The sequence below is a fragment of the Nerophis ophidion genome, linkage group LG04, assembly GCF_033978795.1.
Source record: "Nerophis ophidion isolate RoL-2023_Sa linkage group LG04, RoL_Noph_v1.0, whole genome shotgun sequence".
Taxonomy (NCBI): domain Eukaryota; kingdom Metazoa; phylum Chordata; class Actinopteri; order Syngnathiformes; family Syngnathidae; genus Nerophis; species Nerophis ophidion.
The window spans coordinates 34,394,503-34,417,214 of record NC_084614.1 but is presented as its reverse complement, the minus strand read 5'-3'; the positions used below and the strand labels follow the sequence as shown (position 1 = coordinate 34,417,214).

General features: G+C 37.9%; 1 protein-coding gene across 1 annotated transcript in view; it reads left to right on the top strand.

Annotated features, from left to right (window-relative positions):
• The window catches only part of flrt1a (fibronectin leucine rich transmembrane protein 1a), a 194,438-nt gene that overhangs the window by 105,078 nt on the left and 66,648 nt on the right, over nucleotides 1–22,712 (top strand). The window contains exon 2 of the mRNA XM_061897909.1: nucleotides 19,737–19,962. The gene's annotated coding sequence lies outside the window, so the exon portion shown is untranslated. The remainder of the gene's footprint in view (nucleotides 1–19,736; nucleotides 19,963–22,712) is intronic.

Here is a 22,712-nt window from a genome sequence, read left to right as displayed (position 1 = left end):
TAAAAGAAACGTTTCAATAAATGGCAAACGATCCCAAAGAATTTATACATTGGGAACTGGTTCTGAACAAGAAGCGGTTGTCAATTCCCATCCCTATGAGTTGTTTTCCTAAAGATTTAATTTTAGGTCCTCTCTTTGTCATCATTTTGGCTATTCAACTAGTGGCACAATAGTTTGGTTCATAAATTTTGAGAGAGCCTTAGAGCAGATTCCTAAAAATGTTAGGGTGCTGTCATCATGATGATTTGTCAGAGCACTCCTGTAACTCTGACAGAATAAAATGAATAGACCAAAATCAAATGTCTACCAAATAAGACTTATCATCCTTAGCTTGTATATAATGTACAAAACCCAAAACCAATGACGTGTAAATCGTAAATAAAAACAGAATACAATGATTTGCGAATCCTTTTCAACCTATATTCATTTCATTTCATTTCATTTTTATTTATCTCATTCATTGATGTGCATTTAGAACGATAAATAATTATATCACAATTATACAATTTAAATTCACACAATTCCTGAGAAGGAGCAGGATGAAGAAAATCTTGTAATTTCCTGCCCCCTTTGACATAATACATTATCTTACTTCGTGAATATCATTTAAGCCGACACATATATCCAAATGTAATGAAACAATCAAAAACAAAAAACACAACAAGTGCAAAACTTCATAAAGTATAAACCAAACCAAGAAAATAATAGTAATAATATAATATACACCTCACGGAATGATAGAGAGCAAATACAAAACCAGACAAAAAATAAGTAAATTAATAAATAAAAAACAAAATGTAAACACTTATTGCTGTCCATATGATCTTATTGTTCTATCTTTATATATTTTTTTCAATTGGAATATATTTTTACAGTTTTTTATCTCGTTGTAAAGAGAATTCCACAATTTCACCCCCACCACTGATGTACACATTTGTTTTAAAGTTGTCCTTGAGTATTGTTGTTTGAAATGACCTTTTCTTCTATGCTCTGTATTCTCAGAAGTGATGACAAACATTTTTTGTAAATTTGCTGGTAATGTTTTACTTCTAGCCTTAAATATGACACACAATGTCTGTAGCTTTACTAGCTCCGGTAGTTTCAATAGTCCAGAGTTATTAAATAAAATGTTAGTGTGTTCTAAGTAATCTACTTTATGAATAATCCTTATAGCTCTTTTCTGTAATTGATACAATGCATTTATGTTACTCTTATAAGTGTTCCCCCACACTTCCACACAGTAGCTGATATATGGCAATATAAGTGAACAATACAATATGCGCATTGCCCTATAATCTAACATATATTTTACCTTGTTTAATATAAAAATACTCTTAGACATCTTTTTTCGTACATGTGCAATATGAGATTTCCATGTCAGACCGTCATCCAGTATCACTCCTAAAAATCTAAGTTCAGAAACCCTTTCAATATCAATTCCATCTATCGACAGTTTGATGGTGTCCTCTCTTTTCTTCTTACCAAAAATCATAAACTTTGTTTTTTTTTACATTTAATGATAATTTGTTGACATCAAACCATCTCTTAAGTTTAATCATTTCCTGTTCAATAAGTATTGATAACGCTTTTAAGTCATGTCCCGAACTATAAAAGTTGGTGTCGTCCGCAAATAAAACAAACTTCAATAACTTTGATACCTCACATATATCGTTAATATACAAAATAAACAATTTAGGTCCCAAAACCGAACCTTGTGGAATTCCACATTCAATCCTCATTTGTTCAGATGTATCACCCAAAAAATCCACAAACTCTTGTCTATTATCTAAATAACTTTTTAGCCATTCTAAAGCTACTCCTCTCACACCAAGTGAATGCAACTTGGACAATAATATAGAATGATGTATAGTGTCAAATGCTTTTTTAAGATCGATAAACACACCGATAGTGTATTTCCTATTATCAGTTTCTGTTGCTATATCCTCCATTATATTCATTACAGCTTAAGCAGTGGATCTATTAGTTCGGAATCCATACTGGCTCTCACTCAAAAGCATGTTCTTCTCAATAAAACTGTCTAATTTTTCTACAAATATTTTTTCAATTATTTTAGAAAATTGTGACAGCAGTGACACTGGTCGGTAATTAGTAAATACATGTTTATATCCCGTTTTATAGAGTGGAATTACTTTTGCTACCTTCATTCTATTTGGAAAAGTCCCTGTTTGAAAAGAGAGATTAAAAACATAACATAGAGGTTTGATGATACAGTCAATAGTCTTTTTTACAGTTATCATGTCAATACCATCACTGTCTGTTGATGCCTTATTTTTCAGTTTTGTTACAACCGATAGAATTTCATTTTCACTAACATCTCCTAAAAGCATGGACTGTAGCACTTTGCTTCCCCCTCTACATCCACTCTATATCTTTATGTTCTTCAATACTCTGCCAATTTGGGTCCAACATTCACAAAAAAAGAATTGAATCCATTTGCTACTTCTTTCATATTTGTTATCATCTTATTATCCTCATTGATAAAATAGCTTAGTGGGTTTGTAGGCCCCGATGTTTTACCTATTACCTTGTTCAGAATATTCCAGGTTCCTTTAATATTGTTTTTTTTTTTCTAGTAAGTTATTGTAATAGTCTTTTTTAGCTTGTCTCATTATTGTTATCAATTTGTTTTTGTAAACCTTATATTTCGTTTCAGCATCCTTTGTTCTTACTTTTATAAAGTCTCTATAAAGTTTGTTTTTCTTTTTACAAGCATTCTGTAGTCCCTTTATAATCCAAGGCTTTTTATTGTAGCTGTCTCTTTGTTTCCATACATTCGGACAATGTATTTCATACAATGATAAATAAATATTAAGAAAGCCTCATTTGCAGCATTTGCCTCTCCCACATACACCTCATTCCAGTCTGCTTCAAATAAGTCCTTCCTAAATTTATTTATTGCCTCTTCAGTCCTTTTCCTTGTATACCTATGGGTTTTCTCCTCCCTCTTTCTATACATTTGACAGTCATAAGTAAGAAACACAGGTAAGTGGTCACTTATATCATTAATTATTAATCCACTTTTAATATTATTTTTTATGTCATTTATAAAGATGTGATCAATTAATGTTGCACAATTTGTCAATATTCTACTGGGTTTGGTGATCAATGGATAAAGCCCTCTACTATATACCACATCCAAGAAGTCTCTTGTTGATTTATTTCTGGGTGAGCTTAGCAGGTCTATGTTATAGTCGCCACACATGACGAATGTTTTCTTTTCCTTTACCTTACACAGTAATTCTTCCAGACTATCATGAAATGCTTCTACCTTAGACCCAGGTGTCCTATATAAACACGTAACAATAACATTTCTCTTCTTTTCTATGTCTACCTCCACAGTTACACATGCAAATAAATCATTGATTACCGTTGTCATACATTCGACAGGTTTACATTTCAAGTCGCAGTCAACAAACAGGGCCACACCTCCTCCCTTCTTGTTTTTTCTACTACTGTGATACAACTTATACCCATCAATGGAGAAGTCAATACCTGTGTCTTTATCGATCCATGTTTCAGAAAGTGCTATTATTTTGATTTCGCTGTTTAAAGTCTTCAAGTATTCGTCAATCTTTGAGAAATTTGCATATAAGCTTCTGCAATTGAAATGTATTAAAGAAAATTTATTATCTAAGCTAACATTGTCATTAAATTGTTCCTCGGTGTAGTAGTCACAAGTAGCATTGATTGAGTTGAACAGATGGTTATCTGGGTCAACATCATTCAAAGTCATGTATTCAGCTCTTGAAGACGCTTGATTCTCAGTTGTCTCACCTTCTCGTCGCGAAGCCTTCCCCATCTCCAGCCAAGGATGAGCCATGTCAGTCATACGCCTAGCAGGTCTCATCTATATTGATCCAAGTCACGGAGCTCTCGAATCGTGACAACTTTGGCTTCTTCATATGGTCCATTTAGCCGAATCATGATTTTACAGTTTCGTGTCCATGTTGCTTGTATCTTATTTTCTTTTCTGGAGATGCGTGCTTGTCTTGCAATGTCGGCGTTCTTCTTTGTAAGATGTTTATTGATGTAAACCCCAGTTCCTTTCAGCTTCCTTCCCTGCTGTAGTAACTCCGTCTTATGTTTTCGATTCACAAACCGGATCACAATGGCTGTGTTGGTTCTGCTGTCCTTCCTGGGGATAGTATGGCACGCCGAAATGCTGCCACTTTGAAGAGATATGTTCTTACTTGTAAAAAAGTTAATTACTTGCCGTTCAAGTGTCTCAAGTTCGTCTGCCGGGGCTTCGGTGTCCTTGTCAGCGTCTCTGCTGCGAGTCCCGGCCACTCTTGCATACGTGCGATGTTTGGTTTCCAGTCCGCTTATAATCAAATCGTCCATTCTGGTGTATTGTTCAAGTTCGTCAATTCTTGCTTCTAGGTCGACAATTTTCTTGTCTTTCTCCTTGATGATGTTTTTTAGCATTTTGATTTCGGTCAACAACTCCATTAGTGTGTCTTGCTGCTTGGCCACTGTCCTTACATCTTCCGACAGGGAGTTGATAGATTTTCTAATCTCCTCCAAGTCTTCCTCGAGTTTCTTGTGTTTTGCAGTCATTTTCTTGAATCACGCCGGCTTTTTTACTCACAGTAGGTAAACAAGTCACTCTTCGTCTGCTTCGAAGTCACTCTTCATCTGAATTGTTTCCAAACGGTGTCTTAAATGAACTCTTGGAAAGAACAACAAATATGTCTTCTGGTTTGTGTTGTTGCCTCTTCTTTGCTTTAAAGGCTGCTTTCACACAGCTGCTCGGCTGTTAGGGCTTAGCCACATTCATGTTGAATATTCGGTGTTACACCTGAACTGCTTCCTGTCGGCGGTGACAGAGGTGCCGGCGTACCTCATCGCCTTCCTGCTGCTGCAGTTCTGAATATACTGCAAAGACAAGATGCTTAACGTTTAAACTGAGAAACTTTGTAATTTTTTTTACAAATATTAGCTCATTTGGAATTTTATGCCTGCAATATGTTTCGAAAAAGCTGGCACAAGTGGCAGAGAAGACTGAGAAAGTTGAGGAAAGCTCATCAAACACTTATTTGGAACGTCCCACAGGTGAACAAGTGGATGCCATGATTGGGTCATTCACAAACAAGGACGGGGCAAGGGTCACCACTTTCTATTTCTCAACGAGCTATTGCAAGGAATTTAGGGATTTCACCATCAACGTGCGTGCATGGTGTGCGTGCGTAAAAATATATTTTCTGTATGATCCCACTTTTTGTTTCAAAGTAACAAACGTAAGACAACAGCCACCATTGAACATACTAGTGTAGAAGTTTTTACCAGGATTTCAAGACTGGAATTTTCATTCCAACACCGATCTAAAATGACCGCAGAAAACACATATTACACACAATTAGTAACCGCAATAAAAATGAAATAAAACATTCATATATATATATACATATATATATATATATATATATATATATATATATATATATGTATATATATATATATATATATATATATATATATATATGTATATATATATATATATATATATATATATATATATATATATATATATATTTTTTTTTTTTTTTTTCTTGATCATGTTTGCTCAATTGTTACTGTCACGGAAAAAACACATATTAAGAAAACAAATAGCACTTTAAGGAGTTTATTTTATGTATGCATGTTATATTGTCCATACATATTATTTGGGCTGTTCTTTATAAGTTAAAGTTAAGTTAAAGTACCAATTGCCAGTGTTAGTTTGAGACGAACCCCAAGATGCAGAGATGGAGGCAGGCATGGAGTGAGAAAACATGATTTAATATACATACTAAGACAAAAACAAACAAAGGGTACAAACAAAAAGCGTGCATGTGGGCGGATAACAAACAAAAAGGCTTAGCGTGGAAGCTAGCTGGTATCGAGCAGGAAACAGAAGTCGTACATGTAATATGAAAACAAACTTGGAAGCAGGGAACAAAAAACAGTAAGCTACAACGAAATATAGCTTACCGCTACGTTGCAAAGATACGACACGACACAACAAGAGCGACAAGAAGTGACATCGACAAGACAATAATCCAGCACTGACTGGAGGACAAAAGCAGGTACAAATAAGAGCGGGCTGATTGACACCAGGTGTGGCCAGGTGCCAATCAGCAGCAGCTGAGGTGAAACAGCGCTCACGGAGAAAGACAGAAAACTAACAAAATAGGAGCGCTGACAGGAACTAAAAACAGGACATACTAAACACACACAGAGGAAAAACTAAGACACAAACAAACTGTCAATTGAAAGCCTGACAAGCTTACTACATTAATCATCACTGGGCAAGCTTCATAAGGACTGTATAAGGACTCCGCTTTTCATTTTATACTTTCTTCTCCTGAGAGGTCCTCTTTATGCTGTCTTAATTCTGCTTGGAAATGTTGAGACCTAATAATTAATATGATTCTTAGCCAAATGAATAAACCGCTTCAAATGTAGCTGCAAAAATAATTACAGCTTTTATTTTTGAAGAAGTCTTCACTGTTTTGTGCATTTATATATATACATATACACACACATATATATATATATATATATATATATATATATATATATATATATATATATATATATATATATATATATATATATATGTATATATATATATATGTATATATATATATATATATATATATGTATATATATATATATATATATATATATATATATATATATATATATTTATTTATTTTTTTTATTCTTTTTTTTTTCAAACGCTGTAACATACATGTCCAGAAAGATACTTAGGATGCATATAAAAACATTGAGTTCTGTAGATACTTTGTAGACATTGTGACTTTGGTAATATAGCTGAGCCAAAACTCACATTGCTGCACTGTGTTCCTATTATTTTCTGTTTAACTATGTCAACAAGAACACGGTGAAAAGGTTATTAAAACAACAAGGCAGCATGATGGATATTGTCTCTAGCTATTCTATTTCAGAAGTGGTGACATCTCTGGTACTCCTGTGAGAAGAAATAGTGATTACTTCAGAAATCTCAGAGGATTGTCTCCCCCTGCATGTTTAAAAATGTTGCCAAAGGACTATACTGTAGTGTGAGGAAGCACAGCATGAGATTTGTCCTGCAGGCTACAAAACAAGGCAGCACATTTCAGCATCTGCTGCCACACAAGGACCAGGATGCACTGTTAACATATGAAGTGTTTGTATGTTCCTTGTGTGCGGCTGATTTGCTGGAGAAGCAAAGCATTGTCGCCTTGTATCTTATTGTCCTTTCATAAAAGTCATTAACAGACTTATAGCAAAACATAAGGGTAGAGATTTATCTAATACCCATTTTATATTTACATTTACTACTACCTACTAAAATTCATACATTTTATATTGTATGTATAAAGATATATCAATAATTTTTCTGATGTTTTAAAATAAGAATTTTGTATATATATATATATATATATATATATATATATATATATATATATATATATTATATGTACCTACTCAGTGGCCTAGTGGTTAGAGCATGGGTGTCAAACTCTGGCTCGCGGGCCAAATTTGGCCCGCCGTGTAATTTCATTTGGCTCTTGAGGCAATATCAAATTAACAGAGCTGGCCCGCCGGTGCCGCTGTAACACGGCATTCACCGCTAATACTCATATTTGTCAACCCTCCTGATTTTCCAGGGAGACTTCCGAAGTTTAGTGCCCCTCCCGAAAATTTCAATATTGGGGTCGTGTCTTAAAGGCACGACTTCTAGCGTTTTCCACAACCTGTCGTTCCGTCTGCTTTTCCTCTATACATACAGCATGCCGGCCAAGTCACATAGTATATGCGGCTTGTACACACACACACACACACACACACACACAAAAGTGAATGCAAGGGATATTTGATCAACAGCCATACAGGTCACACTGAGAGTGGCCGTATAAACAACTTCAACACTGTTACAAATATGCGTCACACTGTGAACCCTGACCAAACAAGAATGACAAACACAATTTGGGAGAACAACCGCACCGAAACACAACATGAACACAACAGAACAAATACCCAGAACCCCTTGCAGCACTAACTATTCCGGGACGCTAAAATATCCACCCCCGCTACCACCAAACCCCGCCCACCTCATTGTTATTTTATTTTTAAATTTATTAGCTAGTGGAAAAAGTTAATGTTGATATTTACTTCAGAAGGCTGCAAATACAAAATAGGCATTACATTTTTTATTGAAATGTTATTTCTGTGATGTTTTTCCGTTTGTTTTTTGAAAGTGTTTTTTGCACTATTAGGTTGCATAAGCGTCGTTAAAGCAAATCAGTGTAGCAAACTGAGCAATGATTAAAGTTTTATTCATTCACTTTCTCTTGCTACTTCAAGGCTTGAATGTTTGATTAGTTCCTTATTGTTATTTTACTTTCAAATGTATAATTGGCCTGTGGAAAAAGTTTATTTTGATATTTACCTCAGAAGGCTGCAAATAGAAAAGAGGCATTCAATTTGTTTTTCAATTTTATTTGATATGCAATTGATATTTTTTAATTATTGTTATTATTGTTTGAAACTCAATTTTGCATGTCACTGTAAAGTTATATAAGCCTTGCTTGTTAAATATTCAATGCAAAACTTGTTTGGGTCCCTATTAAAAGGTTAATTTGTTCAACCTTGGCCCGCGGCTTTGTTCAGTTTAAAATTTTGGCCCACTCTGTATTTGAGTTTGACACCCCTGGGTTAGAGTGTCCGCCCTGAGATCGGTAGGTTGGGAATTCAAACCCCGGCCGAGTCATACCAAAGACTATAAAAAAATGGGACCCATTGCCTCCCTGCTTGGCACTCAAGATCAAGGGTTTGAATTGGGGGTTAAATAACCATAAATGATTCCCGGGCGCGGCACCGATGCTGCCCACTGCTCCCCTCACTTCCCAGGGGGTGAACAAGGGTATGGGTCAAATGCAGAGGACACATTTCACCACACTTAGTGTGTGTGACAGTCATTGTGTCAGAGTTAGTTTGTGAAGAACTCCAAGATGCAGAGATGGAGGCAGGCATGGAGTGTGAAAACATGATTTAATAAAAATAATAAAACAAGAACAAACCAAAGGGGTACAACAAAAAGCGCACACGAGGCATATAACAAACAAAGAGAGCTAGCATGGGAACAAGAAAATAAATGGAGCTTAGCATGGAGGCTAGCAAAAACAAAAAGGCCTAGCGTGGAAGCTAGCAGGTATTGAGCAGGAAACAGAAGTCGTACATGTAATATGAAAACAAACTTGGAATCAGGGAACAAAAGGCAGTAAGCTAAAAACCGCAATCAAATATAGCTTACCGCAACGTTGCATTGACGAGACATGATACGACACAACATGACAGGTAGCAACGACAAGAGCGACATCGACAAAACAATAATCCAGCGCTGACTGGAGGACAAAAGCAGGTACAATTGGAGCGGGCTGATTGAAACCAGGTGTGGCCAGGTGCCAATGAGCCGCAGCTGAGGTGAAACAGCGCACAGGGAGAAAGACAGGAAACTAACAAAACAAGAGCACTGACAGGAACTAAAAACAGGACATACTAAACACACACAGAGGAAAAACTAAAACACAAACAAACTGTCAGTGGCAAGCCTGACAAAGCTGAGCTACTAGTTGCTCTCAACTAAATGTAGCTGAGCTTCAGGGAAAGCTTTCCCAAGAAAATTGTAGCAAGCTGCACGGCAATAATACCTTGCTACATCAACACTATATGTAAGTACATATATCTCAATTTAATGTACAACTTTCCATTAAACAAATGGCAGAAGAAAACTAATTTACATTTTATTGACGTGTGCTTGCTAGACCTGCTAACTAGCACGGGAATACTTCGGCGGCTACATCCAGCGCCCTGTGAAGCAGCGGAGTATAGTAGCAGCGGGGGCCGTCTACGGAGCAGACGCCAGCGGTGTGATCGGAAACGCGGATGCCGAGCGGGGCTAAACACAAAGCAGAAGGCTAATCCCCACAGAACACCACTTCCCTCCATCCTGAAGCCGGATTTAAATGGAAGATGCGAGACTACTGGTCTGGGTAAGGAGTCAGTTAAATTAGAACACATTTTTTCTGCTTTGATTGTTTCAGAGTTGGACATGTGTTTTACTGAGGTGGTTAACTATGATGCGTGCAGTTTATCAAAGCAACAAACAAACAATCGGAAAATTCCTGTCGTATCAATTCCTAGATATGGTCGTAATTATACTAATTGCACTGGGCATAATAAACACAACATTATTAATATTGCTACTACGGATAATTTGATCAAAAAATCCCTAAACCAGCCCACTACCTATAATATAGGTTTTTTAAACATAAGATCATTGTCTCCCAAAACGTTGTTAGTTAATGATATCATTAGAGACAACAATCTTAACGTCATCGGTCTCAGCGAAACCTGGCTTAAACCAAACAACTTTTTTGCGCTAAATGAGGCATGTCCTCCTAACTTTACACACGCGCACATTGCCCGTCCCCTTAAAAGGGGTGGGGGGGTCGCACTAATATACAACGAAAACTTTAACCTTATTCCAAACATAAATAATAAATATAAATCGTTTAAGGTGCTTACTATGAGGTCTGTCACACCGCTGCCTCTACACCTGGCTGTTATCTACCGCCCCCCAGGGCCCTATTCGGACTTTATCAATGAATTCTCAGAGTTTGTTGCTGATCTAGTGACGCATGCCGATAATATAATCATAATGGGGGACTTTATTATCCATATGAATACCCCATCGGACCCACCGTGCGTAGCGCTCCAGATTATAATTGATAGCTGTGGTCTTACACAAATAATAAATGAACCCACGCATCGCAACGGTAATACGATAGACCTAGTGTTTGTCAGAGGTATCACCGTTTCTAAAGTTACGATACTCCCGTATACTAAAGTATTGTCCGATCATTACCTTATAAAATTCGAGGTTCAGACGCATGTTCGTCAAACTAATAATAATAATAACTGCTATAGCAGCCGCAACATTAATGCTGCCACAACGACAACTCTTGCTGACCTACTGCTCTCGGTAATGGCACCATTCCCAAAGTATGTGGGCTCTATTGATAACTTCACTAACAACTTTAACGACGCCCTGCGCGAAACCATTGATAACATAGCACCGCTAAAGTTAAAAAAGGTTCCAAAAAAGCGTACCCCGTGGTTTACAGAAGAAACTAGAGCTCAGAAATAATTATGTAGAAAGCTGGAACGCAAATGGCGCACGACTAAACTTGAGGTGCACCATCAAGCATGGAGTGATAGTTTAATAACTTATAAATGCACGCTTACCTTAGCTAAAGCTAAATATTACTCAAATCTCATCCACCGTAATAAAAACGATCCCAAATTTTTGTTTAGTACAGTAGCATCGCTAACCCAACAAGGGACTCCTTCCAGTAGCTCCACCCACTCAGTTGATGACTTTATGCAATTCTTTAGTAAGAAAATTGAAGTCATTAGAAAGGAGATTAAAGACAATGCGTCCCAGCTACAACGGGGTTCTATTAACACAGATACGCCTGTATGTACGGCGGATATTGCCCTCCAAAATAGTTTCTCTCGTTTTGAGGAAATAACATTAGAGGAATTGTTACAACGTGTAAATGGAATAAAACAAACAACATGTTTACTTGACCCTCTTCCTGGGAAACTGATCAAGGAGCTCTTTGTATTATTAGGTCCATCAGTGCTAAATATTATAAACGTATCACTTTCCTCGGGCACTGTTCCCCTAGCATTCAAAAAAGCGGTTATTCATCGTCTTCTTAAAAGACCTAACCTCGATCCTGACCTCATGGTAAACTACCGACCGGTGTCTCACCTTCCATTTATTTCAAAAATCCTTGAAAAAATTGTTGCGGAGCAGTTAAATGAACACTTAGCGTCTAACAATCTATGTGAAACCTTTCAATCTGGTTTCAGGGCAAATCGCTCTACGGAGACAGCCCTCGTAAAAATGACTAATGATCTATTGCTAACGATGGATTCTGATGCGTCATCTATGTTGCTGCTCCTCGATCTTAGCACTGCTTTCGATACCGTCGATCATAATATTTTATTAGAACGTATCAAAACACGAATTGGTATGTCAGACTTAGTCCTGTCTTGGTTTAACTCTTATCTTACTGATAGGATGCAGTGCGTCTCCCATAACAATGTGACCTCGGACTACGTTAAGGTAACATGTGGAGTTCCCCAGGGTTCGGTCCTTGGCCCTGCACTCTTCAGCATCTACATGCTGCCGCTAGGTGACATCATACGCAAATACGGTGTTAGCTTTCACTGTTATGCTGATGACACCCAACTCCACATGCCCCTAAAGCTGACCAACACGCCGGATTGTAGTCAGCTGGAGGCGTGTCTTAATGAGATTAAACAATGGATGTCCGCTAACTTTTTGCAACTCAACGCCAAAAAAACGGAAATGCTGATTATCGGTCCTGCTAGACACCGAACTCTATTTAATAATACAACTCTAACATTTGACAACCAAACAATTAAACAAGGCGACACGGTAAAGAATCTGGGTATTATCTTCGACCCAACTCTCTCCTTTGAGTCACACATTAAAAGCGTTACTAAAACGGCTTTCTTTCATCGCCGTAATATCGCTAAAATTCGCTCCATTCTGTCCACAAAAGACGCTGAGATCATTATCCATGCGTTTGTTACATCTCGCCTCGACTACTGTAACGTATTATTTTCGGGTCTCCCCATGTCTAGCATTAAAAGATTACAGTTGGTACAAAATGCGGCTGCTAGACTTTTGACAAGAACAAGAAAGTTTGATCATATTACGCCTGTACTGGCTCACCTGCACTGGCTTCCTGTGCACTTAAGATGTGACTTTAAGGTTTTACTACTTACATATAAAATACTACACGGTCTAGCTCCATCCTATCTTGCCGATTGTATTGTACCATATGTCCCGGCAAGAAATCTGCGTTCAAAGGACTCCGCCTTATTAGTGATCCCCAAAGCCCAAAAAAAGTCTGCGGGCTATAGAGCGTTTTCATTTCGGGCTCCAGTACTCTGGAATGCCCTCCCGGTTACAGTTCGAGATGCCACCTCAGTAGAAGCATTTAAGTCTCACCTTAAAACTCATTTGTATACTGTAGCCTTTAAATAGACTCCCTTTTTAGACCAGTTGATCTGCCGTTTCTTTTATTTTTTCTCCTATGTCCCACTCTCCCTTGTGGAGGGGGTCCGGTCCGGTCCGGTGGCCATGTACTGCTCGCCTGTGTATCGGCTGGGGACATCTCTGCGCTGCTGATCCGCCTCCGCTTGGGATGTTTTCCTGCTGGCTCGGCTGTGAACGGGACTCTTGCTGCTGTGTCGGATCCACTTTGGACTGGACTCTCGCGACTGTATGGATCCATTATGGATTGAACTTTCACAGTATCATGTTAGACCCGCTCGACATCCATTGCTTTCCTCCTCTCCAAGGTTCTCATAGTCATCATTATCACCGACGTCCCACTGGGTCATCATTGTCACCGACGTCCCACTGGGTGTGAGTTTTCCTTGCCCTTATGTGGGCCTACCGAGGATGTCGTAGCGGTTTGTGTTGTGGTTTGTGCAGCCCTTTGAGACACTAGTGATTTAGGGCTATATAAGTAAACATTGATTGATTGATGATTGTTTATTGGAATAAACACAAACTGAAAACATGCCATCTGTCCGGCTTTTTACCATTTCTTTTGACTTGCAAAGTTGCTGTACCTTTTAAAAAAGGAGGGATAAAACACCGGACACAAATAAAAGGTAGTTAAACAATAATGATAAATAAACACCAACACATATACTCTCTGTTCGAATGAAGAATTTATGGCATTTCTACTGTATCTATATGGGCCCACATGTATAATATCAATGTTAATGTAACCGTACCAAAGGGACCATTTGGTTCTATGTGTATGCTCTCTACAGACCAGTAAGGGTCCATTACTAATAACTATCTGCCATGTAGATAGGGACACCCAGAAACTCCCTGTGGGGGTCCCCGAACCCCACTGTATACATTTATTTTATTTAACATGTTCCTTGGCCCACTCCTATAATGTTATACATTTTCTCTGTTTACAGTAAAAAAAAAACAAAAAACACATGTCTACATCTTGACAAAAAAGTAAAATGATGTGTGTTGTTTGGGAACAGTTGATAATGGTTATGTGCAGTAAAACTCTTTATGAACTCAACTAGGGATGTACACTGTCTACCATTGTGTTTTGGTATCATGTCCACATACCTGTATATGCAAACATGTGGACAGAAGCCGAGAGACTTAAACGAATGATGTGTGCAGCAAAATGTAAAATATCAAAAATAAATAAGACACTTAAATACATCACTGTCCTTTATTTAGTTTATTGTATTTAATAAGTGCCTGCTGCAGCTTTTTAGAACATACAATGGCATCAATCTCGATGTTTATCAGTGAGATCAGATGTGCAGCGGTCCAGATGGAAGACAACAGATTCTGTCCGAGTCAGCACATTTTACACCCGCCACATCTGCAGCAGCAGCTATAGCGACCTGCTGGTGATTGACGGCTCTTGTTAATGGTAGGATTTGTTGGAGGAGAACAGCAGGTTAGTGTCAAGGTCAATCGGGAGGCGTTTGGCAGAAATCCAATTGGAGATTTCGGCAACAAAATTGGAAACACGCAACCCAGCCTGTGAGTCAGAGTAGTGAATCAAAAGGTCACTCTGGGTATCATAGCAACAATCCGGTGTCAAATGGGATGTGGGGATAGCACCAAGAAGAGCACTTATAGGGATAAGTAAAAAAAAAATTTGATTTCACGTATCCTTCTTGGTCTTGCGTTTGTTATCGCACAGTAAGAGTCATTTAATCACCTGCCAGTGAACCCATTTTTTCCAAGCGTATAAATAAATCATGACAAAATATATACAAAGAAAAACATTTCGTATCGGCCCAAAGACATGAGCTGTTACAAACGTGACAAACGAACAAGAACAAATAATATTAATAAACAAAAATTATGCCATGAATCAAGCTCGGACATTATTATTAGTTTCCTGAATTTTGTATTATTCCCTGAATAGCGCTTTTATTTTTCATTCTACTTTCTGTTTTTCTCAACCACTTTCCTTTTGGCTTGAACACCTGCCCCCACTTGTGTAATTAGGATTCTTACCTGCTGGCAATCATTAATCAGAATGCATCTTATCTTATCGTTGGTGTATGTGCTTTTTGCTTTGTACCTCAATGTGTCATAGCTTTTCTTATGCTTCTTCTCCACTTCCCAGAGGCAGTATTTTTTAGTTTTTTGTCATTCAAAACCTTTTCACCTGCATTTCGTCTGATGTCTCTGCATCTTGGGGCGCAGACCAACACAAAAAAAACGACAGAATGTTCCATCCACGTATGGACCAACACAACCATGACAAGAGCAGCAACAAAGTGCACGTCAATGAATATTAAAAACATATTGACATGCAGTTTTCCCCACTTAAAAAATCTGGGTCGGCGGTTGTTGCTTTTTTGTTGCCATCACTTTACAACACATTCAGGTAACTGGCTCATTTGTCTGTGTTAAATAGGCGCATTTTGCTTATTTGGCTGGAAGCAGAAATATTCCCACAACGGTACATTTGGCTTTGCAATCATCTATTTGCCTGTGGAGGACTGACAAGTGGGTTCCCTCTGTTCATTTAGGTCTGCTATTGTACAAACACACTCGGGTGCTGAGAGCAATGCACAAAGTGAACCCTCTTGTATGTTTGAAAGCATAAGGCATGCACCAAACACACAAGGCAAAATAATGAAGTCATTTCAAATTTATCGTTCAATTCATTGACTTATTAGTTGTTGGCCCAGGTCTATCAAACGGATTAAATTCAAGAACGGTACGTATATGATAAAGCTGCTCTATGTCACCATCTTAATTTTTTTATTTTTTTCTAACCCAAAGATATAAGAACACTACAGAGGATTAGCATATCCTAGTTGGGATGCGAAGATTAACCGGTTTGCATGGAACCACGGTCTTGAGTACACAAGATCCGAAAGCATCCGAAGAGCAGCTTTACGCTGCAATTTAGGGGAAAAGTCATAAAATTTTACCTTGTGTGAATTAAATACTATTTTGATGTATTTCAACAACAACAACAAAATAAGTTACCATTCTTATTGTAAATGCAACAAGAATTGTGTGTAGCTGAAACACATTCATCTCCACACTTAAATTAAATCCTTATTATTGAAGACGTATTGTAAGTGCATCGTAAATGTATTGGAAATGTTGCTTGAGTACTGAGATGTATATCATATGGTGTGGACACCACACATCTCCTAATATCTCCAGTAGTTTAATCAGATTTAAGAAATATAAACATACAGTATATTTGTTACACATTACCAAATTAAAATTTATGTTTGACCTAAATATAATTTGCACATGAAGTACAACACAATTGAGAACTAACGTTATCCTTTTGTTGCGCTTGTATTGGAGGAGCATGGCCTATGAATTTCATCTTTTCTGACGTGTTAATGTTGTCATTAACAAGTCAGAATACTCGTGTCGAACGATGCCAAAGCGATGGTCAATGGTCAAAAGGTTCATGCATTTTGGCGTGAGCTTGCATGAGATTTGGATGCCTTTTTGCAGTTTGGCTATGTTGTGACATCACCCCGAGGTGGATGTACTTATTTAGATATTAAGTGAAGCCCTCAGTCAGCGGGGAAGAAAATGATCACCCCCGTCTGATTCAGGCAATGAGGAAACACTAAAAAAGGTATGATTAAGTAGTATTTACATATAATTGTGGCTTGTGCATAATAACGTCGACGTGCAACATGCAATGATATAAAGGCTGCTGAAAATCAGCTGTTTTTTACGCGGAGTCTGGATCGATCGGCAAGTGTGCAGGTGTACCTAATGTTCTGACCGATATACAGTAGGGGTGTAACTACACAACAATTTCGGTTCGGTACGTACCTCTGTTTAGAGGTCACGGTTTGGTTCATTTTCGGTACAACAAAATATACATTTTTTGGTTATTTTTTTACCAAATTTGTAAACAATGGCATAACATTCTGTAACAGTCTTGTGCCGATGGATCACAGTCAGGCGGGTCGCCAAGTTTACAAGTTCTTTCATTTTGTTTCTACCACAATGTCTTTTGTCTTTCTATAAGTCTTTCTTTTCGTTCTCCTGCTCTTTCAGCTCAGGCGTGCTTCTTCTTCCTGGCTTTTCATTCCCCCCTGCGGTCACCGACGCTGCTAATAAAGAGACAGGTGATTAGATAACTCGTTCCAGCTGAGGTATCCACTCACCTGTCATCTGCTTCCAGCCGGCTCCTGCGCATGCCCTGTCCACATTCATATTGTGTTGAAGTATTATTCAATAAATATCTTTATAAAGGATTTTTTAATGTGTTGCTATTTTTAGAATATTTTTTAAAAATCTCACGTACCCCTTGGCATACCTTCAAGTTGCCCCAGGGGTATGCGTACCCCCATTTGAGAACCACTGGTACAGAGTGTACATTTGTACAAAGTGTATAAGTCACATTTGTACAGAGTGTATAGGGTGTACATTTGTACAGAGTGTACATTGTACAGATTATAGAGTGTACACTGTTCTCTTTCACACCTTTTTTGCACTTCTATATTTTTTATATATTTACATATTGTTTTCTTGCTTGCACACATCGCACTGTATGGAATGGCCTCAATCTCATTACCCTGCGTAATGACAATAAAGCTGATTCTGATTCTGAAAAAGTGCAACATTAAACAGTTTCAAGTCAACTCAGCCTCAGATTAACTTTTCTTCCCCCCCACACCCCCCAGCCTGGCTAACTTGGCAGTAAGAGAATATATGGCCTCATTGTTCTTCCACCATAGAAGTGGGTCAAAATCTAGTTTTTAGTGCAATTTGGATTTAAATCTCGTGCTATAAAAACACTTGTTATTGCTTTAGCCCTGCCTGACTTGCCGAGGAGAGGCTGCTTCAATGCGTTGGTCACGCTTCAAATGGGTTAGCATGTGTTATGAGAGTAGTGTATGTGTGTGTGTGGCCCTTCAATATGGGACTACATGTGCGGTGAGTGTGTGGGCAAGCGAGGTGAGGGAGCGGTAGAGTGCGGGAGTGGCTAGTGTTTTGTTGGATTGGCTGTGTGCAAGACCTCAATAAAGCCACGATTTGCAAATAAACGGCAGACTCTTCATTTACCCTGGAGTCCTGTGTGGAGACCCACTGCCGGGTAGTGTTAAGGGTGTTGCCCCCAAGAATACATCAGCCCTGGAGGAGTGTCTCCCCTGCGCTCCTCGAGTCGGAAGCAGGAAAGGTGCAACACATGTTTGACGTGTTGTCAGGAGAAGCTGCTGAACAATGTAGGCAAACCTCCATCCTCCATTTTTGAATTTCGCAGCCAAAGTGTTCCAAAACGGGAGATATTAACGAGGCAGGAGGGTCTTCCAGCTTTGGCTTTTACATGTTGTCCTAGCTCGGTCGCTGCTAGCATGTGTACTGGTTCTGTACACCTCCGAACTGAACCAAAACCCCCGTACAGAAACGGTTCAATACAAATACACGTACCGTTACACCCCTAATATACGGTACTGCTTACAAAGTTTATTTCTGACCGTGTCTGGAAAAAAAATAACAATGACAACCCCAACATATATATATTTTACGTTTTCAAAAGATAAATAGTGTGTGAATGTGAGTGTGAATGTTGTCTGTCTATCTGTGTTGGCCCTGCGATGAGGCGGTGACTTGTCCAGGGTGTACGCCTCCTTCCACCAGAATGCAGCTGAGATAGGCTCCCGCGCAATCCCGAAATGGACAAGCGGTAGAAAACGGATGGATGGAAATTAGGATACTTATAGAGAGGGTGGGTTGTGGTTTCATTTGCAACATTGGAATGCTAGCAGAATCAAACATATTGCAGACCTTGCAAAAAACGGGACCGTGGAGCAGAATTTACACTGAAGCATATCTAATACATAATATGTAGCCAACAAGTGTTTTAAATGGAGATTAAAATCATCACATCCCCTTTTTTAAGTTAATGTGGTGCCATAAGTAGGAAGAAATACAATAAAAATATGATTGACAGCTCTCAAAACCAGGAATTGCATAACCAACATTTCCTCTCAAGCAGTGTCAATCAATCAAAACTGCATGGGCATTATTATACTTGATCTAATGTTCCCCTGAAAAGGATGCATGATTTGCGCAATAGCTGGTTTTTGAGCTTTGTTTCAGGTTACGTTTTGATCCATCATACTTTTGCCGACGTCAGACTTTTAACGTTCTCTTTGAGGCTTTTTATCAAAACTGAGCAGCTTTACGCTTGATGGGAAATCAAATGAACGTTAAAGCTGGTTGATACTTCTGTAATTGGTGTTAAAACACACACACACACACACACACTCACACACAGGCATACACAAATTCAATCGGACTTATAAAGGGTTTTGATTGCACTTAGAAATTCATTTGAAGGGACTGTAATGAAAGTTTAGAATAAATCCTCCCAAAAAGACTTAGCAGTCAGTAAAAGTCATACTTGCTCTTTATGACACGCGCCATAGTGCACTTGACAGGCGGAGGAGTCCTGCAGAGAGATCAGTAATGCCATTACAGTTTCATTTCACAATGTGACATCTTGACAGTTGATTTACATGAAGGGGTCAGCTGTGATTTTTATCCGCCGTCATTTTCTCTACAGAGAGGCCGCGTGACATCGGCAGAGGCGGCGGCATCTCAACGACTTAAAAACGGAAAATAAAAAGTCTCCGGAGATTTCTGCGGCTGATAGTGGCAACACACTTCCTCGCAACACCTCGTGTATCACAGTTAATGGACGACGTGTCGACAGAAGCTGGAGAAGATACAGCTGGCACACTTTAAAGAATCGTTAGGGGGAGAAGAGCGCTGATGGCACTGAAAAAAAGGTGAGATTTCTGTTCTTTTCTAATTTACTCAGAATGGTTAAGTAGTAGCAATGTCAAAGGAAATGTGTGTTTCTTGAGATGTACAGGCCATGATAATAATGTGTACATCATCACATAATATCAATGCCACAATAATGACATCATACCAAAGACTATAAAAAAAATGGGACCCATTGTCTCCTTGCTTGCCAATCAGCATCAAGGGTTGGAATTGGGGGTTAAATCACCAAAATGATTCCCGAGCGTGGCGCACGCTGCCGCTCACTGCTCCCCTCACCTCCCAGGGGGTGAACACGGGGATGGGTCGGATGCAGAAGACACATTTCACCACACCTATTATGTGTGTGACGATCGTTGGGACTTTAACTTAAACTTTAACATATTGCTTTCTAAATCCCTAACAGCATTAAAAGCCTTTAATACAGCTCTTGTATATTAGACCAGTGGCTCTCAAACTTTTTTCCACCAAGTACCATCTCGGAAAAAACTTGATTCTCCTAGTACCACAATAATGACCAACTTTAAAAAACTGTAGTGCAGTAGGTTTAGATATTCACTTAAAACAAGGCAGAGGGTCTATTTGCAAAGTATATCTAATATGTTTTGTTCTCAATCTTTTTTCACCAACTACCACCCCAGAAAACACTTGGCTCTCCCAGTACCACCATAATGACCACCATCAAAATACAGTAGCATTGTAGGCCTAAATATTAATTAAAAAAGGTAAGATGTTTCATTTAACAAGTATATTTAATATTTGTGTAACATTAAACACATATGGAACCATAACATTCTCTTTGAATATTTAATTAAGTTATTCTTTGGCGTACAACTAGAGAGAGCACACGTACTGTGCCAGAGTTACAGAATCAATCTCGCAGAGTAAATAATTCATGGTTTTATTCTACAAAGATATTTCCAAAAAATGTTGTTAATCAGCTTCCCTGTGTAAATAGATTTTCATACTGATATGACCTTAGACTTCATAAAGTTCCTTGATCATCTGGAGTTAGATGCTATTCATTATATTATATGTTGTATCATATTATATATTGTCTAATTGGAATTAACAAGGGAAGATTCTTAATTTGGCTTCTGACGTATGTGGTAACATTTCCAGTTGTATTATTTTCCTAAAACTATCATTAATCTCCTTGTGCATTTAAGATGTATTTCTGTTGTAACATGTTCAATCTACACTTTTGTATTAAGCAGTTATTCTTCTGTTGTTTGGATACTTTTGGGCAATGCTACAAGTGTGGCTATCGACGAGTAGGGATCCAGGTTTTGTACTGCAAATTCCGATACGATCATTCATTAGTGGGATCTGCCAACACCAGGAACGATACCAATCTAATATTAATAATTTTCCCTTTTATTTACGGTGAGTGCTATTGACGGTTTAACAATATCATCACAGTATTTAAACTTATTTATTATCTTTCATTACATACAGTAATTTGATCAAAGTCAATAGTACACAATAACTAAACAAAAGTAAAAGCTACTATCGACTATATTTATGGATTGATCCGCTCCTCTACTGCGTGTCGTGTACCTAGTGTGACAATGCTGACACAGCAACAGTTGTTGTTATTATATCCTCTCTCTAGACTCTTACTTATCTACTTGTTAATTTCCTGTTAATATCTGCCTACTTTCTGCTGTAACGTGGTTCCATCTTCACTTCTAAACACTTATTTATTCTTTTGTTACAAGCTGGGTTAGCTTAGCTATTATCATGCCTGCTCCTGGCTAGTTCTCGGTGTGTAACATGTTTATCCTCGTCCTCCAGTGATAATTTTTATATTTATACAGAACATATTGAGAAATGCAGTTTATTTGCTGTAATGGAGATTATTATTATTAGTTGCTTTTCAACCAGAAAGGATCAGCGTTTGTGATTATCATTAAAAGACATTAGTCAGCAAATATTTGAAGTTAATTGAGCGAAATAAGTAAACACAAGCAAAAACTACTATTGGCTCTGATTTACAATCCTATTATTTTCCCCTTGAATACTCCTGCATCCAGGGACTTACTTACTGACTTTGTAAACAATAGCAAAGATAAAACTAACCCATTTTGTGACAGTAAAAATAATCAATGTAATATTGATCTGTCCACCTTTATTTGCATCCAAGAGCTCTCGTTTCGCGGTTAGCATAGCTTATTTTGTAGTGCATCATACTGTAGTACAGAGATTTTTAAACTGTGGTACGCATACCAGTAGTGGTATGTCAAAGAATCACTTGATTAAAGTCTTTTTTTTCCCCGATATTCCAACATAGTGTTACTATTCAAACTGAGTTTATATTAAACATGCTTGTTAAATAAAACCTGTATCTTGTTTTTAATCAATACTTGGGGCTACTACGCTACTTTATTTTGTTGTTGGTCATTATGGGGTTACATGGAGAAAACCACGTTTTTTCTGAAGTGGTTCTTGGTGTAAAACAGAGGTGCCCACACTTTTTTAGCAGGTGAGCTACTTTTCAAATGACTAGGTATATATATATATATATATATATATATATATATATATATATATATATATATATATATATATATATATATATATATGTATATATATATATATACATATATATATATATATATATATATATATATAGGTGTGGGAAAAATCACAAGACTACTTCATCTCTACAGAACTGTTTCATGAGGGGTTCCCTCAATCATCAGGAGATTTTAATGGAAGCATTCACATACAATGGTTTATATAGACCACA